This window comes from Pelobates fuscus, chromosome 1, assembly GCF_036172605.1.
Source record: "Pelobates fuscus isolate aPelFus1 chromosome 1, aPelFus1.pri, whole genome shotgun sequence".
Classification (NCBI taxonomy): Eukaryota; Metazoa; Chordata; class Amphibia; order Anura; family Pelobatidae; genus Pelobates; species Pelobates fuscus.
Genome location: NC_086317.1, coordinates 412,915,516 through 412,939,275, shown reverse-complemented (window position 1 = coordinate 412,939,275; position 23,760 = coordinate 412,915,516).

The window sequence follows — 23,760 nt, the reverse complement described above, 5'->3', positions numbered from 1 at the left end:
GATTTTCCCTTTTGTCATTGTAAGAAACTATAATAAACATCACCACTTTCTAAAAGGTATGGGACCTGTGAGAGCAATATGACTCATAGTACAGGGGTCAGACAGTCCTTGGGGACCTCAGACCCAGCGCAGGGGGTGAATTCTCCCTCACCGGTGTCGTAGGGAGTATCATAAACTCTATCTTATTTCTCATGTTTATATTGTTTTATATATATTATATTTTGCTAAAACATTGAGAGGGGCCTGCTGCTCCGCTACTTGGTTTCCCTTGGGAGGACTACGATTGGGGTCACGGCACATGGCCCACGAAGGAGTCCTGGCCGGTGGACTCTAGGGGTGCCCAGGGGTGGGGCGGAATCCCATGGACGGTGCATGGGTGGTGCAGCTCACTGCAAAGAAGGAATCATGTGAAGGTTTCCAACTCACACCACTCAACGACATAGTGGTGGCGAAGTGCTATTATGTTAGGTTACTCTAAACTTACCGCCGCCCCTCCCCCATTCCTGCTTCACTATACAATTGGGGGAGTCCTTTTTGTCTATGGATAATTTGGCACTGGGGAAGCTTTACTTAAATTTCTTGTGTGAGGTACAACATGAAACACAAATCTTCAGGGAATGGAATATTGACTGCCATGCTGATGGGCTATTTAGAATTCCACCTTCTATTCTGCCAACCTCAACTTTCTCCACGCTATCTAGGTATCTCACACCTTAAAGTCCAGTGACAGCAGATAGTGACTTTCTCAAACTCTTTTGTTAAAAAATATAAATAAATAAATAAATACAGTTTGATTTTAAAAATAAAATGCATAATTGAATCAGAACATATTTTAAGTGCAGCAATGAAATGCATATTTTAAAGTATTTACAGTTATCAATAATACCATAGCTATCAAGGCAGTCTTGTTATTTCTCAAACTAGAGTTTACTCCAACAAAATACTAGACACAAAAGAAATACTAGATAATTTTTTTATGAGGGTCATAAAAGTCTATAGCAGTTTAGGTTGATGGAGGATATTTGAATATCGAGTATCTAAAGTGTAGAAAGTATTTATTTCCTCCACAATACTATTTTATTGGGATTTGTTAGTTTGGATCACATACTGTGAATGTGATCTAGAAATATTAAGTATGATGGACCTCTTTCTATGTAACATGTATACCCTTCAACATCATCTTTAGAGCTTGGTTACTATCACTTTCTTGGCATTGGTTGAAGAAACACCTTGTGTAAGCACTTTCGCTCTAATTCCAGAGAGCTTACATTCTGGAAGAATGATTTATGTCGGAGTCCTGCCTGTAAGGGCAACCATCAATAATCCACACTGACAAGAACTACCTTATACCCTCACACTATGTTGAGAGGAAAGAGTAAGGGTGATAGATGTGACACTTAAATACCCATATGAAATCAGCCTCTGTTGCAAGGACTAGACTCATTAATTGTGACCTGTGTCATATGTGTGTTTATGTGTGGTGACACCATGCATGGGATCCTTCAAATGTGGGGTGTGACATTAGTTTGCAATTTCCAAAAGTGTACCATTTAGGACTGGTTGGCCTTCTCCTAAAGATCAAGCTTCAAGACAAATATTACATTTGTGATAAGGAAACTGCATATCTTATACCTTTATTTACAGTTATTGTACTTTAGCCATAGCTCATACCCGAGTAGGACATAGTTACAACTTCCTTCTTCTAACATGCTCATTTAGTAAATGATATTGTTGTGTTATGTACAATTCCACTGGGGAAAGGGCAGAGTGGAAGCAAAAGAAGCTTGTGTAGGATACAAAATACCAACCTCCAATGCAGACAAGGTATATTACATTATCTTGACAGGGAAATCAAAATATATAAGACATCAAATACTGTCCCCTTTTTAATCTTACAGATGTAATATATCGACCTACATTAATGCAAATCTTAGGTTCCCACTCTCTATTTTGTGTAAACACTAACTAATTTAGTAAAGCTACATTGCGTTCTACTCAGAACAAGTTTGACCCTCCTGTCTTTATACACATCTAGTGCATATACTAAAATATAACTGTTTTAGATGAATATAAAAATGAGAAAGTACTAGCGCTATTTGAGTGGTAGATATATTATAATCACTGTGTGCACCAAGTTAAAGCTGCTATATCACCGTGGTTATCTTTTAAACAAAAGTCTTAGGAAAGAAAGGGAATATTGGTGAAGCGCTTTCGTGAAACTGATAGATATAGAATAATTAAAAAATGGAAGGATATACCTTTAACAATAATGTTCACTTAATGAGATATCCGTATGTACCTATAAATACAGAGAATGTACACAACATAGTGCAAACTTTGTTCGCCGGAGCTTAAAAACAGTTTTATTTGCTCAGGCGTATGGGATGACATGAAACTTTTAACCTGGTTCAAATGCATGTGATTATAATGCTGTTGTTTGCTGGATATTGTTTTGTCTGTTTTATTGCTGGTATGCGCATCGAGACCCTATGGGTAATAAGACTGCGTTTCTTAAGAATTTTTAATAAATAAATAATAAATAAATAAACTGTATAGAAATAGGTAGTAAAGATTAAAATCAAATGCCAAATGTGAACTCACACTTTTATGAGCTAAAAAACTTAGCTCAAGTTCTTGCGCATTAGGGTCCGTTTAGGCGACCCTCTCCCTCCTTAGTATCCAAATTTTCACAAGGTAGTTTCCTAAAATAATAGATGTAGAGGGAAGGTATATGGTGTGATATCATTTATATAATAAATATAATATAAAAGAGTAAATGAGTACTCACAAACCCAGAGCCAATGAGGGCTCACTCCACTTCGCATATAAGGTTTAAGGACCACATTCCTTCTTTATATAAGCAGGAAAAAATTTATATAATGCCGTAAGTGTATGAAAGATATATTTTATTACTATATAAAAAACTTTTTAATAACAGTATAAAACTTTCAAAATAACTTTTAAAATAATCACTTATTCGGCATAAAGTCCACAAGTCTATTAGCTCACTGTTCCTCCAGGACGCGTTTCACCAAAAGGCTTCCTCAGTTGGAATAGTTCTGTGTGAGTTCTGTGGACTTTTTTTCCTGCTTTAAATACCTTAGTTGATTGAAGAATCAGGTGTTTTGGCTTCAATTTTTCGCGGGCAATCTCCATAGGAATGGAGATGCCCTGCGTTTCAAGCCTCCGGTTTGTATAATTACATCCGCGTTCTGTGCCGATACGTCAATTCCGTTTTCGGCTTAACCGGAACTATGCGTTCCACTGTGCATGTCATCATCAAATTAGTCCGTAATTTTATCCAGCGACATTTTTTCCATTGCACATAATTGAAAAAAAGTGTATAACAGTTACAAAATGTAGTTGCATGGGTTAGATGAATATAGTAGATACACTTACCTCCACAGCAAGTAAATTGTTATCATCACAGAAATGTCAGTGTCAGTAAATGTAAAGTTTGGTAAAAATCACAATAATTGTACCTTTCTGAGTAGCTACTGTAGTAATTACTGTGACTGTTGGCATACCATACAATTCTTTTGTCAGGCATACACAATACATCCAGCTGGGTGACTACAAGTTCCGAGTGACAAGCTTCCAGAGATTCTAAAGCAGGCTTCCCCAAACTCCGGCCCTCCAGATGTTGCGGAACTACAACGCCCATGATTCTATGAATGCTATAGATAGGCTGAGAATCATGGGAGTTGTAGTTCAGCAACATCTGGTGGGCCGGAGTTTGGGGAAGCCTGTTCTAAAGCATTCTAAGCAAGAACTTGTAATAACTTATGCAGGAAGCAGTTAATAAGCCCTTTTAACGGAATAAGACTTTACCTACAGACAAGAGGCTTTACGGCAACTTAATGCAAGACAGTAATACATTTGGCTCCGCTTTTCATATAATTCATTTCTTAATCCAGAGTGATATCCCACAAGTTGAACACGTGTTAGAGTTTCCTGTATCAGTGAGTTTGCTAGATACATACACCTTTGGTATTTATTTTATAAAGATGGAAAATATAAATTAAGACGCACTTGAAACAATGAAACTTTAACAGGAATTCTATGCAGTGAGGAAAATGTTTTCTGTGACCTTAAGCTTGTGTCAAATTTGATGTTTTATGGATGATTATAAATAAATGTTTTCAAATATACAGGTAAAGCCTGATAGACGCATGTGTTATTTCAAGCCCTCTATAGTAAGAGTGAATATGGGGTCGTAGGCTGGGATTCCAGGCCCAGTGGTAGTTTAACTTTGGGGATATTCCATCAACTTATTGTGTATATTTTTTTTAATTTTTTTTTATCAGGCACATTTTTATAGAAACTTGGTTGCACATGTATGCAATTGGTGAAAGTGGATACTGTCCCCATAGCTAGGGTAAGCAGTTTTGACATAGCTTGACAATAGTTTTACATATAGTACCATTGCATATCTAGGAATTGTCCTAAATTGTTGCATATAGAAGGTAGATTACAAGATTAAACGGTTAAAGGATAAACAGTTAAAGGATAAACATGGCAGAGTAATATAGGTCTATTGCTGTAGAGTAAGTTGTAAGAGTAAGAGTATAAAGCCACTGAGTGTTAAAGCATATAAACATAAAGCTCCGAGTAGCCTTGTAGAAAAATAATAACATGACTCAGGAGGAATGAGTGTTCTAAAAGTAGCAAGCACGTTTGCGTTTCTAGATAAGTGCACATTCATTACTGTAAGATGCCAACATGTTGTATAGTGGTGGTGATGGGAGCTGGTGTATGGTGTGGCAATACGTTACATAAAGTCCCAATAGGTAGAAGCAAGTTCATGCATCTATTTAGCATTTTAGTCCCACTGAGTGAAGCGCTATCACCAGACTGCAACTGCATCCCCATCCAGACTTGTCATCCGATTCCTGAGCGTCGCTGAGTGTCGGAGCGTTCAGAAGCATGTATTGCCCGAGTGTCTCCCCCTCGTAGGGGTGGCGGGAGGTCTGCCGGTTGGTTGCCGCTTGTGTTTCCGCCCATGTGGCCGACGCTTGCGGGTCGTAGCCCTCTTGGCCTTCCGCCCGGGTGGGCTGGGGTAGGTGAGTGTCAGCTTTCGGTCTGGTGCTGCGCCCGAGGGAGTCCCCCTCTCGCCCGGCTGCCTATAGTGCTCCTTTCGTTTTGCCTCGGCGCGCTGTGCGCGTTGCTGGAGCTTCTCCCAGAAGTTGTGGAATAGGGCATCCAGATGCTGCATAAGGTCTGTGCCGCAGTCGGAGCCCTGCTCAGGAGCTGCAGGCTGTGTTAGGAGTTGCCGCAAATTCTCCGCCGCCATGTTTGATGAGCCACGTGTCGCCGGACCCGATGCCCTCACGCTGTGCATAGGCTCGGTCTTGGTTCGCGGCGTGGACCGGGATATCCCCCACCGGTCCCGGGGGGGGGGTAGGATGATTGAGCGTCGAGGTGGTCGTGGAGCAGGTAGGAGGAAAGGAGAGCGGCCGTCTCCCCCTTGCCAGCCATTCTGTAGGCCTCGGTCACCGCAACTTGGGGTCTCGGGTGGGTAGGTCGTCGATTAGGGTGTCCAGAGGTGCACCCCGAGAATCCCCGTTCAAATATGCACCTTTAGAGTGGGTCTGTGTCAGGTTTACGGGGTATTTTCCCCAAAAACAGGCAGAAATTGCAGGAGCTGAGTTTTGGCACGTCCACTCTGCTTGCCAGCTAGGCTCCACCCCGTGTATATTTTTATTTGAAGAGAAACTATAAGCCATGCTCAATATTACATTGTTTAGAGGGTTGTTCCAATGAAAAGATTGTCATTTGGGAATAAAGAGACAATAATGTTGGAGATAGGAAAAGAAGGGTATGTTTGTGGATGGATCATGGAAGTATTGTATCACTGTATTGCATGCAAGTATAGGGCTGTATGTACGAATGTACGTAGTAACATCAGTTAGAGCCCATAAGTTTTAGAGATGGCTTGGCCAAGTTCAAACAGTGGGTTACCTAAAATGGGAATAAATAATGGATATATATACATTTTGAGACAATTATCAGTTCCAGATTAGCTGTATCTAACAGAGGATTTAATGATATCTATTCTGTTAGTTAAATTTGTGATGTTTGACATTTGGCTGCTAAGCTAGGAAGGCGTGTAAATTGGACGTTTTATGATCTCTTAGGAAGGTGTCTCCTTGTCATAGCAATGCTATGGCATGTTTTAAAAAATGACAAATTTGAGTAATGTAGATTGGGTAAATTTAGTCCATTTGATTGTTTAGGTTGTTGTAGATTATGAAGATTGTTACCATGGAGTGTTCTTGACCAGCTATACTGTCTAAGGGAAATGTTATGGTTTTAATCCTGATGAAGAGTGTGAATAGGACTTGAGTGAATGAGTAAAGAAGCCTGGAGGAAGTGATAGAGTTGGACTATTATTTCTGCTCAGATGGACAGTTTGGACTATTTTACCACAGTCTACTAAGGACATAAGCATTGCATAACATGTGAATGGTGTTTGGAGAGAAAAATGCCTAAATTAGAGTTTGTCAACATAGGGAGAAAAATGCCTAAATTAGAGTTTGTCAATAACTGGAATAAGAAATATGATAAATTAAGGGGCAAGTGAGAGAGATACAGATGAACTATAGACTTGTTAAGATTTATACTAAAGCCTAATGTGCCATGGAATTGTTCTATGAGGAGCATACACAATTTAAGCCCAATGATAATAGATTCGGAGCGTTTGATGAATGTTTATACCATAACAACTACAATGAGCTTAATTGTTATGGTGTTTCCCCCGTCCCTTTAAGACTTGCGCATCTTGTTTGTTTTATATCTGATACACTTGGTAAACTTTGCACAATGTTTGCAGAAAACGTGACACAGTTCCTTTGACGAAATGCTGCGCAAACAGGAGACCTAAAATATATTGCGTGCAGATGGGAGCATGTCAGGCAACTCTTTATGTTTATGTAAGTCGCAACATAGAACCGAGCAGATGAGTATCAGTGTCTTTCCAGTTTCTCAAACTTGCTCCTGCCTGGTGCTCAACAACTTCTCTTAGCATCACAGCCACAAAATTCATGAAACCAAATATGTGTGTGCAAGAGCTGCATATTCAAAATCACCGTATCCTCATCATGCTGAAACATAAGAATACCCCTTAATCCACAGCGTAATGTAACCCATTCTGTGCTAAAAGGATCTGAAAAGCACCATTGTGCTTATATATTGCATTGGAAATATTTTGGGAAAGAAGGCCTTAATTTTTCTTGAGGGTGAGAAATTGTGGAATTAACACCATTTAACAATTAACCACGTTCTGGTTTAGTAAGGGGTATGAAGAATAAATGTAATGTATTTCTCTTAAAACATGCAATGCTGTCTTAACCTCCAGACAGCACACACATTACATGGCATCGTGTATTCATATTTCATTCCCATGAATTAACTGCCTCTCCACACCAAAGGTCTCCTGCTCTCTCAAGGGCTCACTTGGGTTTCACAACAGGGGAGGGAATGGGGGGAACTCATGAGATGTGACGAAGAGCAGGAATATATACGGCCTCCGAGCCCTCCTGTAATAAATGCTTTGCATTTCCTTGCAGAAATTATTTATTAGAAACTACTCAATCTGCAGTGCAAGGATGATTTAAATGCTGCGAATCCCTTTGGCCTGTTGGACCAAGCGAAAGGGGCTTCTCAAAACGCGCAGGGCTTGACGCCACTCTGAAACTTACCATGACTGTCTTGGCTCGGTTGTGGACAGACCATAAAGCTGTCATAACGGCATTAAATCACAGCAAGCCTATCGTACCAGATATCAGTGGGACATCTTGTTTCCACGTTCTTTAAGAAACATTTACTCTATCAAAATCCCCCATCCCAAAATAAAATACACAGTTGGCTAAAGATTTATTTTATTCTGGATCCAGCACTTTGTGCTTCTTAACTGATGCAGTACTGAAGATGTCCACTATGATTCAATGTTAATTCAGCTTCAATAACTGCGCTGCAAAATTAAAGGTTATTGTTTGGCTCCCCTGGAGATTATACATACATTTACATACACGTAAGCCATAGAGTCTTTACTTAGTTTGATATAGTATTTAACCCATTCAATTGGTTTTTATCCCTGTATCTCAGTTTTGCATAACTACTCCTAGAAAGTAGTGGAACTGAATAAGGTTTGTTAGGTTTTATGGTTCACCAATCATCCGAGTGTATTAACTTCAGCTATAATTATAACTCCTGGTGACGGACGTCTTCAACAGCATAGCAGTTAGCACAAAGAAGTAACCTAAAAAATAAATCATTTTTACATCTTAACTGTATCCTGGAGGCTCCATGTCACTGTTGTATCCTCTAGCCGATGAATGCAGACTTCAAACACAAGTAATGCCCGAGGTGTAATGTATAGGAGAAAGGCCAATGGTAAGATCAGTGAAAACTGAGTGAACTAAGTACCTCTTATGATCAGAGTGAACATTGATCAGCTTCTTCTCACTGACTTAGTTTTTTTCCATTAGCTTACTGGATCTCTCTAAAAAAAAACACTTGGAGATGCCCAATGCTGGTACATTCTTGGGGCCATTACATAACTTGGAACAGGTCGGTACAGGAAGAGGGCAGGCCTAGACATGTCTTACTTTATTAAGCCACTGCCCCTGACCGGGGAAAAGGGCAAACCCAAAGATATTGGGTGAACCCCAACAGGTTCCTAGGTATGATTACAGCCAGGAAACCTGAATTATGCACCCATAAGGGAAATTTTAGTAGGCAAGACGGCTTTTAATGCATGGCAAAAATGGTAACAAACTAAGGCTTATACACATCACAGGGCCTTGTGGTGTGTGTGTTCCAGTATGCCTAAACAAAAATAATTAAAACAAAAAACAAAAAAACAACATTTATTTAAAAAATATTCTTTCTTGAAGTACCAGCGGCATTGCCTACAACTCTGTATTTGCAGTGTCCTGTCCTTTAATGTGCATTGCTTCTCCCCTCCCCATTATTCTGTGACATTACAGTCAACTCTTACAGAGGAAATGGATAAGACTTCAGTTTCAAAGCACCATTAGGTACCATGTGTGCAAATGAAAGAAGGAAGCGATAGCTTGCTGCACCCCATAGAAATGCCTTACCCTGTCTACACTCACCAATCTACATACCAAACCTACACACACAGGCCCCGATTTGCTAGAAGGCCATTGAGGCCATGGTATTTTTGGGTGGCAAGTGGGATAGGAGCGGCACTTGCCCCTATCAGCTGTCATTTCTTAATGCATATTATTTTTCCTTTCTTTTAGTCTAGTGCCAATCAATTTGACTGGCACCATGTCAATCAGCACAGCCCCAGTCTCCCAAGACAGTGAAGTTTCAGGGCTGAGACATAAATCGAGGGACATGCATTGACCTGCCATGATTCTGCTCAGTAGCAATCAATCCAGGTACAGGATGACTTAGGCATAAGGCCCTCGAGCCAGGGAGGCCGTATGACCCATGATCTGGTACACAGGGGCCACTGAGCTCATAAAACCCCCCACCCAAACAAGCGTGCCCTCCCGGCCATTCCATCACCTGTGTCTCTGCAGGTTTCCCAGCTGCCTGAGGATGATGGGAGTTGTCTGCTGAGCCTGTCGCAGCTCTGCTTCCTGTGAATCGCTGGGGTTATGGCTGGCCTCTGGGAAGGAGAGCCGGCTGTGCTCTCCCCCTGGATCTAACTCAGCTGCAGAGGGGCGAGACCCATTGTCTCTGTTCCCTGAACCTCACACTGCCGCTGGGGCCGAGACCGGTTGTGTCCGTTCCCAGGACCACACACTGCTGCTGGGTAGTGAGACCGACTGTCTCCACTCCTAGTGATGCTTGCCGCTGCTGGGGAGAGGGACCGAAAATATCCTCTCCCTGTAACTCTGTCTGCCGCCTCGGAGAGAGACCGGTTGTCTCCTCTCGATGCCTGGTACCCTGCCAATGGGGAGTGAGACTGACAGTCTCTACTCCCTGTACTGCTGCCTGGTGCTGGGTAGTGGGACTGACCATCTCCACTCCCAGTGATTCCACTTGCCGCTGGGGAGAGAGAGCGGTTGTCTCCTCTCCCTGCCTCCTTTGGAACTCTTCCTCATATGGGGACGCAGCCCGGAGGCCAGCTCGTTCCATTTCTCAAGTTCCTCTTCAGACATGGACACTGCTGGACTCTTCACTGTCTTTCCTGGCTTGAGATAACCATTTGGAAAAGAAATCCCGCCGCTGGCCACCAATGTAACCGATCCCCTATACTCCAACTGAATACATCTGTTGTAAGTCTCTCAAATCCCAAAGGAAACAGTGATCAGAGCCCTTGGTTACCCAAACATCAGCCAAGACTTGATGAAGGGTACAACAGGGACATGTGGGTATGGCACAAACAGCAATTCTCCCTCTCTCAACATCCTTTTCTATTTTACTGAAACCGAGTCTCTTTCCTGTCACCTGATCTTACTAAACAAACCCTCCATGTCTTGCCTTACTAACTTACCCAGGGCAGACTGGCCCACTGGGATACCATAACATTTCCCAGTGGGCTAAGGTACCTGTGGCTAGACAGGCAGCCATAATGCCATTTAAATTATTTTCCATAGACATCTCTAAGGAGGGAGATGTTGGGGGCTAGTCCGGCTGCATTAAGGCTGTCAGCGGCTGGAGTAAGCACTATTAGTCTCACTTCACATTTCCCAGCAGCCTTTCTGTGCTATTCTGTTCCACCCCAACTCTCAAGCTCCAACCCCAGCATCAAGCAGCTGATCTCATCGACAGGAAAAGGTTGGAAAATGACGACTTCATCTCCCAGTGCTTCTTCAATGCCAGGTAAGCCTCAAATACCCAGCAACCCTTGACTGAGAGTGATCTTGAGTGTATGTGAGCTTCTATGTGTGTGTCAGTGAGCTTGTCTGTAGTGAGCTTATATGTGTGTGTCACAGAGTTTGCCTGTACTAAGTTTGTGTGTGTACTAGAAAGCTTGTCTGTGTGTGTCAGTGAGTATATATACTCTTCAGTGATAATGTTAAATATTATTTTATAAAGTTAAAATATGGTTGAATAATTTATATAAAAAAAAAAATATTTATATTATATATATACACACACACACACACACACACACACACACACACACACACACACTATATGGCACGATGACTTATAGGGTTGCATACATTTTCTTCCAGTGTTGCTTTGTATTCCCAGTCCGCCCCTGCACTCACCCCACCCGTGTTAACCTCTTGCCAAATTGGCAATCGTTCTTTCACTTAAAGGTTAACATACAGCATAATATAAACGTGGTGCCAGAGATGTAGGCAGTGTTAAAATCCACAGACATTTCTCGAAAGACACAGCATTGTGTATTGTATAAGTAATTACATACCATATATTATCCCACAGAGTGTCAGGGGAACACTATTCTGCCCTCTCAGAAGGGTAATGTACAGTGTAATAATTGGTTAATAAATAGAGCCATACAGTATTGGTGATCAGTAAGGCTTTTATGAGATTCAATTCATTTCCTTTCTGGACACAAACAGTTTATATGTTGCACATTAAGCCCCTGAGAGGCAATGTGGCGACTGCATGGCATACAAAGGTTAACATATTGCTTTTATTCCGTGGCTGCAAGAGGAGTAATGTATTGTAATTCATATTTACACATTACATGGCGCAAACAGCATCATTATCAAACGATGCATAGGGTAGCACGTATAATGATGGGTAATTTTTGCAAAAATAAATTCTCACAGTAGTTTTTATAGTACAGTCTGCCCTCTAAGGTAGGGGACATAAAGTTGTAAAGAAATGACAAAAGAATTTGAGGTCAGAATAGCTGAACTTTAGGTCAGAACAGATAAACTGCTCCCAGAAATTTTTCCAGCTCCAATATTTTGCCATAGTACCTGGAATTCTTGTATCAATATTACACAGTTCCTGATTTACAATTATTTACACAGCACCAACATATTCCACAGCGCTGTACAAAACGTAAAAAAGACAAACATTTCATTCTAACAAAACATTACGACATATGGGAACAGTAGGTGAAGACGGTTCTGCGCAAACTAGCTTAAAATCTAAAGTTTAGTTAAAATAAAAAAGATGGTGAAGCAGAAAAAAAGTGCACAAAATAGGATATAAGTTTGTAACCCTGAATGTGTTTTACACCATTTTGTTCACAGTAAGGGCATCTGTTAGAGAGACAGAAACAAATTTAAGTGGCAGTGAGGTTTACAAGTGAAATCCTAGTAAAATTTTCTCTCTCATCTGCACCTTGTGAGTCCAAAACCCTTTTTATTTTTTTTTATAATTCTTTATTTTTGAAGTGCATAAGCAAAGTACAGTCACTTGTGAGGTACCCCAAAGGCACTCCTCCAGTGTATTATAAAACATTTTAACAGGAAGGGGTAAAGATGACTTTGCACATTTTTATATATTTAAGTTATACATTACACGGTTTCGGTTGTTCTGACTTAGGCATATTCATATCATAAAATAAGCTAAACTAAAATAACATTGCTTATCTTTCCGATCAGGAAATAAAAGAAAGTTAAGATGCTGTGTCATGGGGGTCGGAGCCGGGCCGCCGAGCTGACTGGACGCCATCCGCTTGGGCTCCAGCTCTGAGCTCGTGGAAAGGGCTCAAAATGAAGCCCGGCATCATGGCGGCGGCCCGCAGTGTGGCGGGAAATCCCGCGCTAGGCCCATGCCGCTCGCCTACACTAGCTGCAAGAAAAACAGCCTGCTAGCAGATATGGACAATATCAGGAATACACTCTAATGAGGACTACAAGGAGGCATGCAACCATCTGAGGTGGCACCACAGCCCACGTTGAGTCCCAACTATAGCAACTGCGGATGAGAATCCTACCCAATACACTACCCATTCCCTCCTGGAGCCCGGGTAAGAGACATATGCACCTACAACAGCACATACCAGGCCGGGATACCGCGGGCCCCCTGCGGTGGCGGACCCACGGATGCCCGCCCTTGGGTGACCGGTGTGTCGGCACGGAGCCGGCCAGGCCCTTTGGACTTGGTGGGGATCCAGAGGACTTTGCTCCTGATTCAGTGAGCCCTGTGGGACCGGAAGGCGCGCGACCCTCCGGCGGACCTGTGGCCGGGGGGCGCGCACTGGTACCAAGTATGTGACCGGAACCAGGCGAGGCATGGAATGGCTGGGGCCTAGGGGTGGATCTGGGAGAGCCGGGGAGGTGCAGGGGACGGGTGACCTGAGGATTCTACGTGGAGGGGGGGGATCAGCTGGACTGCCCAAGTAACCGAGTGCCCACGGCACCAAGGATCTACCCACCGACGGACTGGAGTCTGCCCAGGGTGGGGGCACAAGAGGGTGACCCGTTGCGGAGATGCCCACGGGTGTGAATGGCCCATCTTAACTCGACAACATAAAGGACTCATCCTGCTGAAAGCTCAGATGCTGAGGACAACGCTGCTCCAGTCTTGTTTAAAGTGTTATTATTAATTTTTCTTTCATAAGCATTCATTAATTGACATAACCAATTGTAGACGACTGTTATGGATCACTGAAATTACTATATGCGTTAGTCGTGTTTAACCTGTTTTTGATCATTTTAGGCTACTACTGTCTATCACAAGAATCTGAACCACACCTTAACTAGCTACTCCAGATTACATATATTTAGTCTACGCTCCATGATACTAGCTTACGTAACTTTGTGACATATCACTATGCTTCACCATGCAATTGTTCAGTCCTATGTTATTCTAGATGTATGTATTTGCCTATGCTGAAAAAAAATCAATAAAAACATAGAAGTAAAAAAAAAAAAAAAAAAAGATGCTGTGTCATGTGTAACGGTAGCTATACCAGTAGTATAGTGTAGTCGATGTAGTATTGTGAGTCGCTTAATAGAATTGCATTTTTTAATTAGCTGGGTCAGGATGCTACGGAGCGAGTGTTTCCTTTCTTGTGTAAATGGTCGTGCAGGAGTAGTATTACCTAGTGCTAGCTACGTAGTAAGGCAGAGCCGTGCCCTATTTTATGGTGTATCAAAAACAAGATGAATAGCAGGTCTTGCATACCTTAGTCTACTCTGGCCCAGTTACGTGAGGAGGACGCAGATTCAGATTGAAGCATGGTGCTTCATGTTATAGTGTATGCTAGACAAATTATGAGGTTAGCGTTCATATATATGAGCAGTTCAGTTAAGTCAACGTTGGTAGGGCATGCTAGGCAAGTTAACAGTGTATCATTTATATGTGTGTAGGTTGAGACAAATTGTGTTGCATGTGCGGTCATAATGAACTGTGGTACAATGCTAACAATCAAACATATTTACGAGTCTTTGCGTAAAAGTAAACAGCTTTAAACCAAGAAAGAAAAGAAAAAGTCCTGGGGCCTTCCAGATGCTCCGGTCGCCATTAGAGTGCCTAGTGGCAATTGCTTAACTCAGTCTATGTTATATTTACGTGGTGTAGGTAGTTCGTATGTCAACGGCTGTTGCCCGCTGTGAACGTGCCCTCCAGATGCAAGTGTGGCATGTTCACTTGAGAGATACCAAGGCAGGTCCCTCAGCCGATGCCCAGTGCATGGATGTGTCTCTTGTCCTCAAAGGCGTACCTGCGTTGGGGCTCCGCTCCATCAGTATTCAGCAGAGTGTTCAGATGTGTAGCTCCCCGGTTTGCAGCTCTGACTTGAAGGGACAGAGATGGGCTTTGCTGGGCGCCGGTTCTCGGAGCTGGTGAGTGGCTTGTGTGGGCGGCTGGTTTGGCAGTCTTGTTCTCTTGAATGCGGGGGCCTTTGCGTTCGCCCCTGCAATATGGCATCATTTCCCGCCCTTGGGCTCGGCAGTGTTTGCGGGGTCTGGTTGCCTTTCTAGGTGCTTGTGGTGGATGCCTGTAGTGACGTCGCCTGGTTGCTGGACGGATCCACATGGCCACTAGTTTCACTGCCCGACTGTAAGCCATTCCGCGTTCACTCAGCATAGTCCAGAGGCTCTCGCAGAGTTTGTCGAAGTCCCCCAGGGGATTCGTGGGTGGTTGAGCATGGGTGCTTCGTTTTTGGGGCCTTCGCTGGGCGGCCATCTTAGCTGCTTCCCAGTGACCCAATGATCGTTAGTGCTGTTCCAGCTGTGTAGGACAGTCACTTCTGTGTTTTAGTCGCTGTGTCTCATGCTTTAGTTGCCGGGATATCCCTCTCCGGCGGGGGGGGGGGGGGGGGGAGGGGTAGGAAGTATGCCGGGGAGACCTCCAGGCGGGTGGCTGCAGTCCCTTGCTTTGTCTGGTAGGCCTCAGGTCTATCCCCGGTTAGGAGCCTCTGATTTCGGTCGGGATACTTGGCTCTGTAATGTTAGGGCTCCCTCCTCCAGGTCGCATGGCCGGCGATTTGGTAAGTTTTTGCCCTGATTTCAGCTGTTTGATAGCGTTTTTGCCCAGAGCTCTTCTCCAGTGCGACCGCTCAGCATGGCAGCTTAGCTTCGCCCCCCCCAAAAACCTTTTACATACCTTTTCCCCCTTCTCCATCACACTGCAACCCCACTATTAATTAACCTAACACCTATCCATCCCTTTTCCCCTCTGATATATTCCTCTTGTGTGTCTTTACCCCTTTCTCATAGATTGTAAGCTCATTTGAGCAGGGCCTTTTTCACTTCCTATTGTATCCTGTAAGTCAATTACTTCTTCTTAAATATTCCTATTCTATATTTGTAAAGCGTTGTGGAATATGTTGGCGCTATACAAATGCTAATAATAATAATAAAAAGATGAGATGTTTCTGCCCCCGGGTTCCATGTCCGACAGCGAATTGTAGTGCCTTCAGTTTATTATTCTCCCAGGGAGTAATATTTATCTAAGGCAGGGCTGCCCAACAGGTAGATCCCCAGATGTTGTAGAACTACAACTCCCATGATGCTTTGTCATTCTAAAGGCATGCAAAGCATCATGGGGGTTGTAGTTCCACAACATCTAGGGATCTACCTGTTGGGCAGCCCTAATCTATGGCCAATCTCCATCTAAACTTGATCATATTAGGCCAAACCTTTCTTCTTTGGATAACGTCCAAAAAAAATGAATTGCTGCATAAGATTTACGATAACTTTGTTTTATTTCACAAAACAAATACAGCAAAAGTTCAGGATTGCATAGATGTGTTGTGCATCCTAATTGTTATCTCCCATTATGAAACAAAAACATCCCCTTATATTTAAAATATACATTCATCTGCCTTGATTTGGAAGTCGGTTATTGATGTGTACCTGGTTTATTTTGTCATTCTAAAATAAAGAAAAATAAAAAAATAAAATAAAAAAAAAAACATAGCAATCAGATGAGTCAATAAGCCAAAGCCACCATTATAAAGATACAATTTAAAAGCTTATCCAGAATTAGCACCTTGGGATTTCCTGGTGCTTTATCAATAACTATTAACAGTAATGGTAACAAGGAATGAAGAATACCAAGGCCCCGCATATGGTTGACCAAACTTGCTACTGTAAAGCGAGATTTATTCACATACCATGAAACTATGTTCCATTTATCTGTTAGACACCACTCTATCACTTTACAATGTGTCACGGGTGGCAGTAATACGGATTATAAAGGATGCTTCAGTCTATCTTTTGCGGCCAATGCAATGAAGTAAGAAAACGATTTTAGCAAATATTACTACTTATTAACTGACAGTGCAGGGTGCCTGACCTGTGGTTCATCTAGCATTCCCTGCATAGTTCCAGTAATACACCTAAATCCCTAAACTGTATAATATGCCTCTTGTGTTCCATGCAATTTATCCTGCATCGCACACTCACAGCTGTACGTAAATCCATCCTCGTAGCAGCTGGTCTTAAGACTCACTCTTAAACCTACTGTTATGTCGGCCAATCACAGGTCCAGCCTCAGCCAACATACTACATTTATATTAGACTCCTACGAACGGATAACACATGTGCTTTCTATCACCACAGAAATCAATATTGGAAAAATGTAATAAATCTGCTAGATTTGCATTTATTATTTTATTTAGAATGTGGTGGTTTTTTTTTGGTTTTTTTTTTACAAAGTGCAAATTTGTATCTGCATGTTACACTTTGAGATTGCACAAATTGAATTACAATTATTGGTCTGTTTTTCCTCTTGGATCCAGAGATGAATCTACATTCAGGTGCAGAAGCTTTTATTCTGTTAATTGGTAATGCACCTCCAAGCAAGAAATATGGTGAAATTGACTGCAGGCCCTGGCTTAATGTTACTTTGAACGCATCACTAGAAATGTCAGTGCAATAGGACATGCAAATCTACAGCAGTGGAGAAACTTATATTTAGGCCCATTACATAGCTTTGTGGTTAGTGATCTAACTATAGATTTAAATTCTCCTATGTTCAGGTAAATATAGTCATCCTGGTGAAATAATGTAATATTATGCTTTAAGATATAGTAGCTGGGGGGGCGGAGCCGAGCAAGCAAGCTGGCTGGTCGCACATCGCATGGGCTCCAGCTTTCTGGGCTCCATAACATTGCCAAATCGAGACACAGCGACAAGAGAGGCGAGCAACCAAGACAATTGGACTCACACTGAGCTTGTGCACACAACGATACCCATATCGAACCCCGGCATGCCCGGGAACCGCTACAGCTGGCTTGGGCCTACTGGAGGAGGTGAGGGGGAAGGACGGCCGCCTTCCCGCCCTACTCAAAGGCCCCCAAGCGTTCGAAAGTCGCTTTCCCCCCCCCCCTATGGACCGGTGGGGGTCATCCCGGTCCCTGCCTGAAGGGAGACCTCACACGCCGCACCGAACAACGGTTCCCGCCAGCCTTCTAAGCAACGCGGTAGTGAGGGCCCCCAAGATGGCGGCTCTGCTAGAACCAGATAAGCGAGGTCAGCGACGACCAGATCCAACCCCAGGCACCACTGCCACTGCAGATGACCCCATCGATGTGCTGTTTGACCACTTCTGGGCAAAGTGGCTGAAGCGTTTACAAGCAGGGACAGCCCAACCCACGCCGTCTTCACAGGCGAAAGTCTATGGCGGGGGGAAAATGGAGCCTCCACCTCAGGGCACAAAGAAAAGGCCGAAAGCGATCTCCCACAAAAGAGACCCTCCCGGGCTGGGAGCAACCAGGGGCATTCCCCGCAAGCGTCGACCACACCAGCGGAAAGATGCCACCCGAAGACACATGCAAAGATCTGCAACTCTCCGCCAGTTCCCGACAGGGACGACCATGGGCCATTACGGATCCCAGGTCAGTGGCAAGAAGGCGCTAGCTCCAACGCAGCCCCGGGGCAGAGGGGACTACCCACCACCACAACGCCATACGACCCCCACCAAGTATCGACACCCGTACAAGATAGGAGGTTCAGGGGTCCGCCACGAACACCGACTGCATGCAAGCACAACGCCAGGGCTACAACAGGAGGGGAGCGACACTGCTGCTTCACAGGGCCCCAAGGACCGAGCTCACCTACCAAGCCTGTACCCAAGCAGTGGAAAAGAGGCAGAAGCTCCTAACCGGGACTGCGAAACACCGCCAAGGGCTCTCCAGGGCAGCGTGCATCGCCCAGAAGGGATTGGATAAGCACTGGCAACGACTCTGGGTCTGTCGGGCACACCTTGTTAGAGCTGGACTTACCCACCTTCCCACTCGACACAAGCACTGCTCCCTGTAAACCGGCTAACCGTCATGTACCACCCTCTGGACTGCTATCATCTCACCCTTTTGATGAAGAGGCATAAATAACTGTTTTCTGACCGACCAGGCGAGGTTGCATGGCATTTAATTGTTGTTAATTGTTTTGTTTTTTTTTCTCATTTGACGTTTCCCTTATACTTTTATGTTATGCTCTACAACTGTTTAGTCCATCTCTCCATGCTAGCGAGGATGATACGATGACGACAGCATGACCCAGTGGAATATTAGCCGGCCACGGTTACTTAGTATATCAACCTACTGTGTTAATTACTCATACCTCCTTATCTAGCTAGATCTCTAAGTTACAAACTAGCTGCATGCAGTTTAGATATATTTCTCATACTAGCTACTGAATTTAGGCTTATCTATCGGTCTATAGCCAGAGGACCTCTCTGAAGGCCTTCCTAAAATGTTTTACCTGTTGGTTAACGAAACTGTTTACTCACTACTTTGTCACTCCTCTGAATAATCTTTCCTGACTTGCGCCCTCTACTAACCTACTTAACAAAACGAGTCACCAAATTGTTGTACAAACGATATTCATTTAAAAAAAAAATGTGCCTGACTAATCTGTGCCACAACCTGTATTGCAACTGTCTACCTTTTTGCCCTGATGCCGCTGTTGTGGCGCACTGAGGCTGCTTGTTATTTATGTGCACAACTAAAATAAAGAATTAAAAAAAAAAAAAAAAAGATATAGTAGCTGGAAGCCACGCATACGCATTCAGCCAAAGAGGAGGAGAGGAGGCGGAGAGGAGGAGGAGAGCTCCCCGCCCGGCGCTGGAGAAAGAGGTAAGTTTAACCCCTTCCTCTCCATCCAGCCCGGTGGGAGGAGGTCCCTGAGGGTGTTGGCACCCTCAGGGCACTATAGTGCCAGGAAAATGAATATGTTTTCCTGGCACTATAGTGGTCCTTTAAAAAGGTTGCGCGGTAAATAAGAGCATTAAGTGTATATTGGCTTTTTAGCCCTCTGTGGGTGTCTCTTGCCCCCCTATTTGTTGGCATGAGATAGAAGAATATTCCTGCCATGGTGTTTGCCAAAGTAGGAGAGTTCAATGCTGTAAGAGGTCCCCTTTCAAAGTGCCGAATGCGATTTGGATGTTTTTGTACAAAACTGCTCAGTGCTGACTGCTTTCGATTTCTTTAAGGCAATGTTAGAGATAGCGTCCCGCTCCTGTTTAAACATCTTATCCTTAGAGGTATAGAGGGAGCTATAGTGCCAGGAATACAGATTTGTATTCCTGGTACTTATAGTATCCCTTTAACATATACAAAGGGAATATATAGGGAAGCTGTAATGGAGAGCTGGATTGCTTAACTGTGAGCTAAAGAGCATTATTTCACACCAGAGACTCCAGCGCCTATGCAAGAGGTAAATAATGCCCTACAGTAACAATAAAGGCTATGCTAGAAAAAAACACAATAGCAGAAAAAAAAATTATTGAAAAATCATATGGAAAAGGAACATGGTCGAGGCATAAATAATAACAGCTGCAAGAGTCACAAGTCAGCCGACCACTTTAAGAGACACAGGACAGTCCTAGTTTGGTATGTCTGCTTGTATGCACCATGAGACCAGTGTCGACAGATTTGGTACCCAGGCATTGTGCCAATATAAGCCTTGTGAAGGCAGTGATATCTCCCACTGTGTGGCAGTCTTCTGGGCCACTGCTCAAGCAGTGCTGCGTGGGCCATGGCCCAACGTCTTGCAACTCACTGCAACCACCATTTCAGGCAGCTCCAGCTGCTGCCATCTGTCGCAGGCCCGTTCTTCAGGCAGAGCAGACACTTGTCTCTCAAACCTGGACAGTGATCTTTGGGGAGGGTTTTCACTCCTCTCCCATCTGACTGGCAGTCACAGACGTTGGTCCAGCCTGTCCCAAAAGCCAGAGAAGATCTGCTCTAGTTTGCAGGTAAGCTCAGCCCATTCTCTGCTGTGTTCAGCTTGACAGGAGGTGTCTGCCATTCTAGAGAAAGGATTCCTGTTCAACTCAGCAAAACAACAGTGACTCTTGAGTTGCAGGAAGGCCCACAATGTGAGGACCAGGATCACCCCCACCAGTCCAGTGGAGGGGGAATCAGGCCAGTATCATACAGCATCAGAGATTCAGCTTGATAGCGGGGCGGCGGCTGTCCACCCAACTCACCGCCTGAGTAGGCCTCAACTCTCACAATGTAGAAGTGCCCTCCAAGGGGCCAGAATCCGCAGGGAAAGCAGAGCTTCTGTGCCAAAACCACTGTGCACACAGAACCATTGCTTCTAAGCTTTAGATAAGCAAGTTCATTTTAAGTGTTATTGCTTTAAAACTGCTCTACCATTTTTTTGTGCTCAAGTTTTATTCCCCATTTTATTAATAGTTTTTATTTCTGCATTCCAGAACTAGTTTGTTATTTACTGTATATTTGATTTATTTACACACGCATAAAATGCTGCAGCATATGTTGGTATTTTATAACTAATATTAAAAATAATAAAAAATAATAAGTTTATACACAAAGACAGTTCTTGATTTACTTACCTTTTAATTACTATCTGCAGTAAATTTGAACATGAAACCATACAATGATATATTTCCCTACGTGAATGTTAAGTACGAAAAAATAATCAAAACGTTAGTAAGACTACTTAGTTTTCTAGAAAATACATTTGTGCATGACTTTGCATCGACACCTCAAATAATACACCAAAACAATACACAATATTTTTTTAAATAATGAAACAAAAATTTACAGCTTAGTTAATAGCATTGTGAAACAGAACTAAGATCTTCTAAAATATCATAAAGACACCTGAACTCCCAAAATCCCCAGTCATGCTTGTGTTTCTTTAAGTCTGTCATTGATGTATTGTGAACAGCTTGTTACAGTTGTAACACACAAACAACTCTAAGCACTGGCTTGTAACCCTTTAGGGTAATAGCAGTCTTCCGATATCATTTAAAGCACTATACCTATAGTGTACCGTGTACGGAAGGGGTGGGTAAGCAAGGCTGGCACTGCAGCTGCCTCCTCCAGCTTCCCACTCAGATCATGACAGAAAATGTCATGATTTGATGCTTACCATTTCTCATCGCCATAACATTTACATAGCAGGCCCCATACCACAGCCAAACACCAGTCAGGCGAGCGGGAGATCAAAGTAAACACTGTACAGGAGAAAAAGAAAGGGGGAGCAAAGCTGACCCTGCAGGTTCAGCTCTGTACTAATACAGAATGGGTTAACTCTTCCCATACTGAATGGGAGCTGAGAAAATATGGATATTTAAAATCCTTAAAAAAAATTAAAAAACTCAGATGGAGGTGTTTCAAAAAAAGGTTAAGCATCTTATGTCAAAATTAATGAGTACAAAAGTAGATGGTATATGTATAGTCAGTATTATTAAGGGAATACTCCAAACACCATAACTACTACAATCTAGTGTAGTGGTTATGGTGCACAAAGTTCCATAGTGCCATCCCAGTGTAAGCTATCAAACTGTTTTAGCACAGTTGGACACTTACCTGGGGCTCAGCAGACACCAGTGCTGACCAGTACCCTGTCCATGAATTTATAATGTAGAGGGGAATTTGTCAGGATTATTGTTGATCCAGCACGCAGAAATAGTATCACACCTAGGACTAAGGATAACGTATAACCGGACCTAAGAATTGCGGGACTTAACGTAGCCAAGAATAGTCAAAATACTTGCCAAGGTCAGGAATACAGAACAAGACACAACGATGAGGGAAAGCCAAAAGTCAAGGATACCAGAAATCAGGGAAGTCAAACGAAGCCAAAGTCAAATACCAGAAATACTACGATCAGCAACACTCTCTCAGATAACCAGCTAAGGGAAACCACGACAGGGCACTGATCAAAAGCACATTTGTGTTTAAATAACCCTCCTAAAGCTGTAATTGGCTGTATGTGGCCTCTGACCCCAAAACGTGCGTGCACGTCTATGACGTGACGTCGCATGCATGTAAGCGCCATCTTTGATATTGGCAAAGGCTATTTCCCTATTAAAATTGGAACCGCAGCGGTCGGCGTCTCTAGTAATGCCGCACACGCTGGGGACCGGGATGGAAGGAGGTCGGGCTTTGATCTGCAGAATTATACATTGAGACAATAGGTTGTGGGGTGAATTCACAGAAATGTAGCCAAACTACACTTAGCAACCATAGTTATACTAACAAAAGAATTTATGGGAAATTGACAAATCAACAAAATCATTATTTTCCAATGATTAACCATAAGCCATAATATTTTCTACTGGGTGGCTAATTTTATTTCTATGTCACAGCTGTTTAAAAAATAATCTGGATTACACCCTTGTGATGCTCTGTGAGCCACAGACACAGGAGATGTAGGCCACATCATCTAGAATGGCAGAGGTAACCCTTGACTTTAAGTTTAAAATGTCTTGTACTAGTGCTGATATCCATATGCAAAGTCCCAATGTATGCTGTTATTGCCGTGAAGGCCACTAGAGTACTATTAACCCGTGGAATTTATGTTCTCTCTGCTGTCTAAAGACACTGCTGGTGTACAATCAGAAAATTACTATATATATATATAAAAATTGTGTATTTTGTTAGGATCAGTCCAAACAGGCCATGATCATATAACTGAATGGTTCTATCATAAACATTAATATACTGGTGACAAGGATAAAAAGGAAAACCAAATTGTTCCATTGATTAAATTAAATATATATTCCAAATATTCTGAACTGCAATCATTGAAAACTGAGAATGATCTTCTTGTATGTAATACTAGGCATTCTAAATTATATTTAAATATATTTTCTTAAATCGGTGATCTATTTTGCCACATCTTTATTATTTAACCATCTTGATTTTATCGTCTCAACCAACTCAGAAACACTTTGATGAGCCCAAAGAGGGCAAAACAGATGTCTGCATCTTGGTAGTGGTTAATCTTTTAACCTATACTTCTGGCCTTAAAAGCAATACATAAAGTGGCCGGGTATTGCTACTGAATGTCATCAAAATTATTAACAGGAAATCTATGATGAGTGACACTTTTGAATAGCATACTGGATGGAGGTGTCACAACAGGCGGGCCTACAAGAGCAATGTGCCCCATACAAAACTTTAATTACATTTTT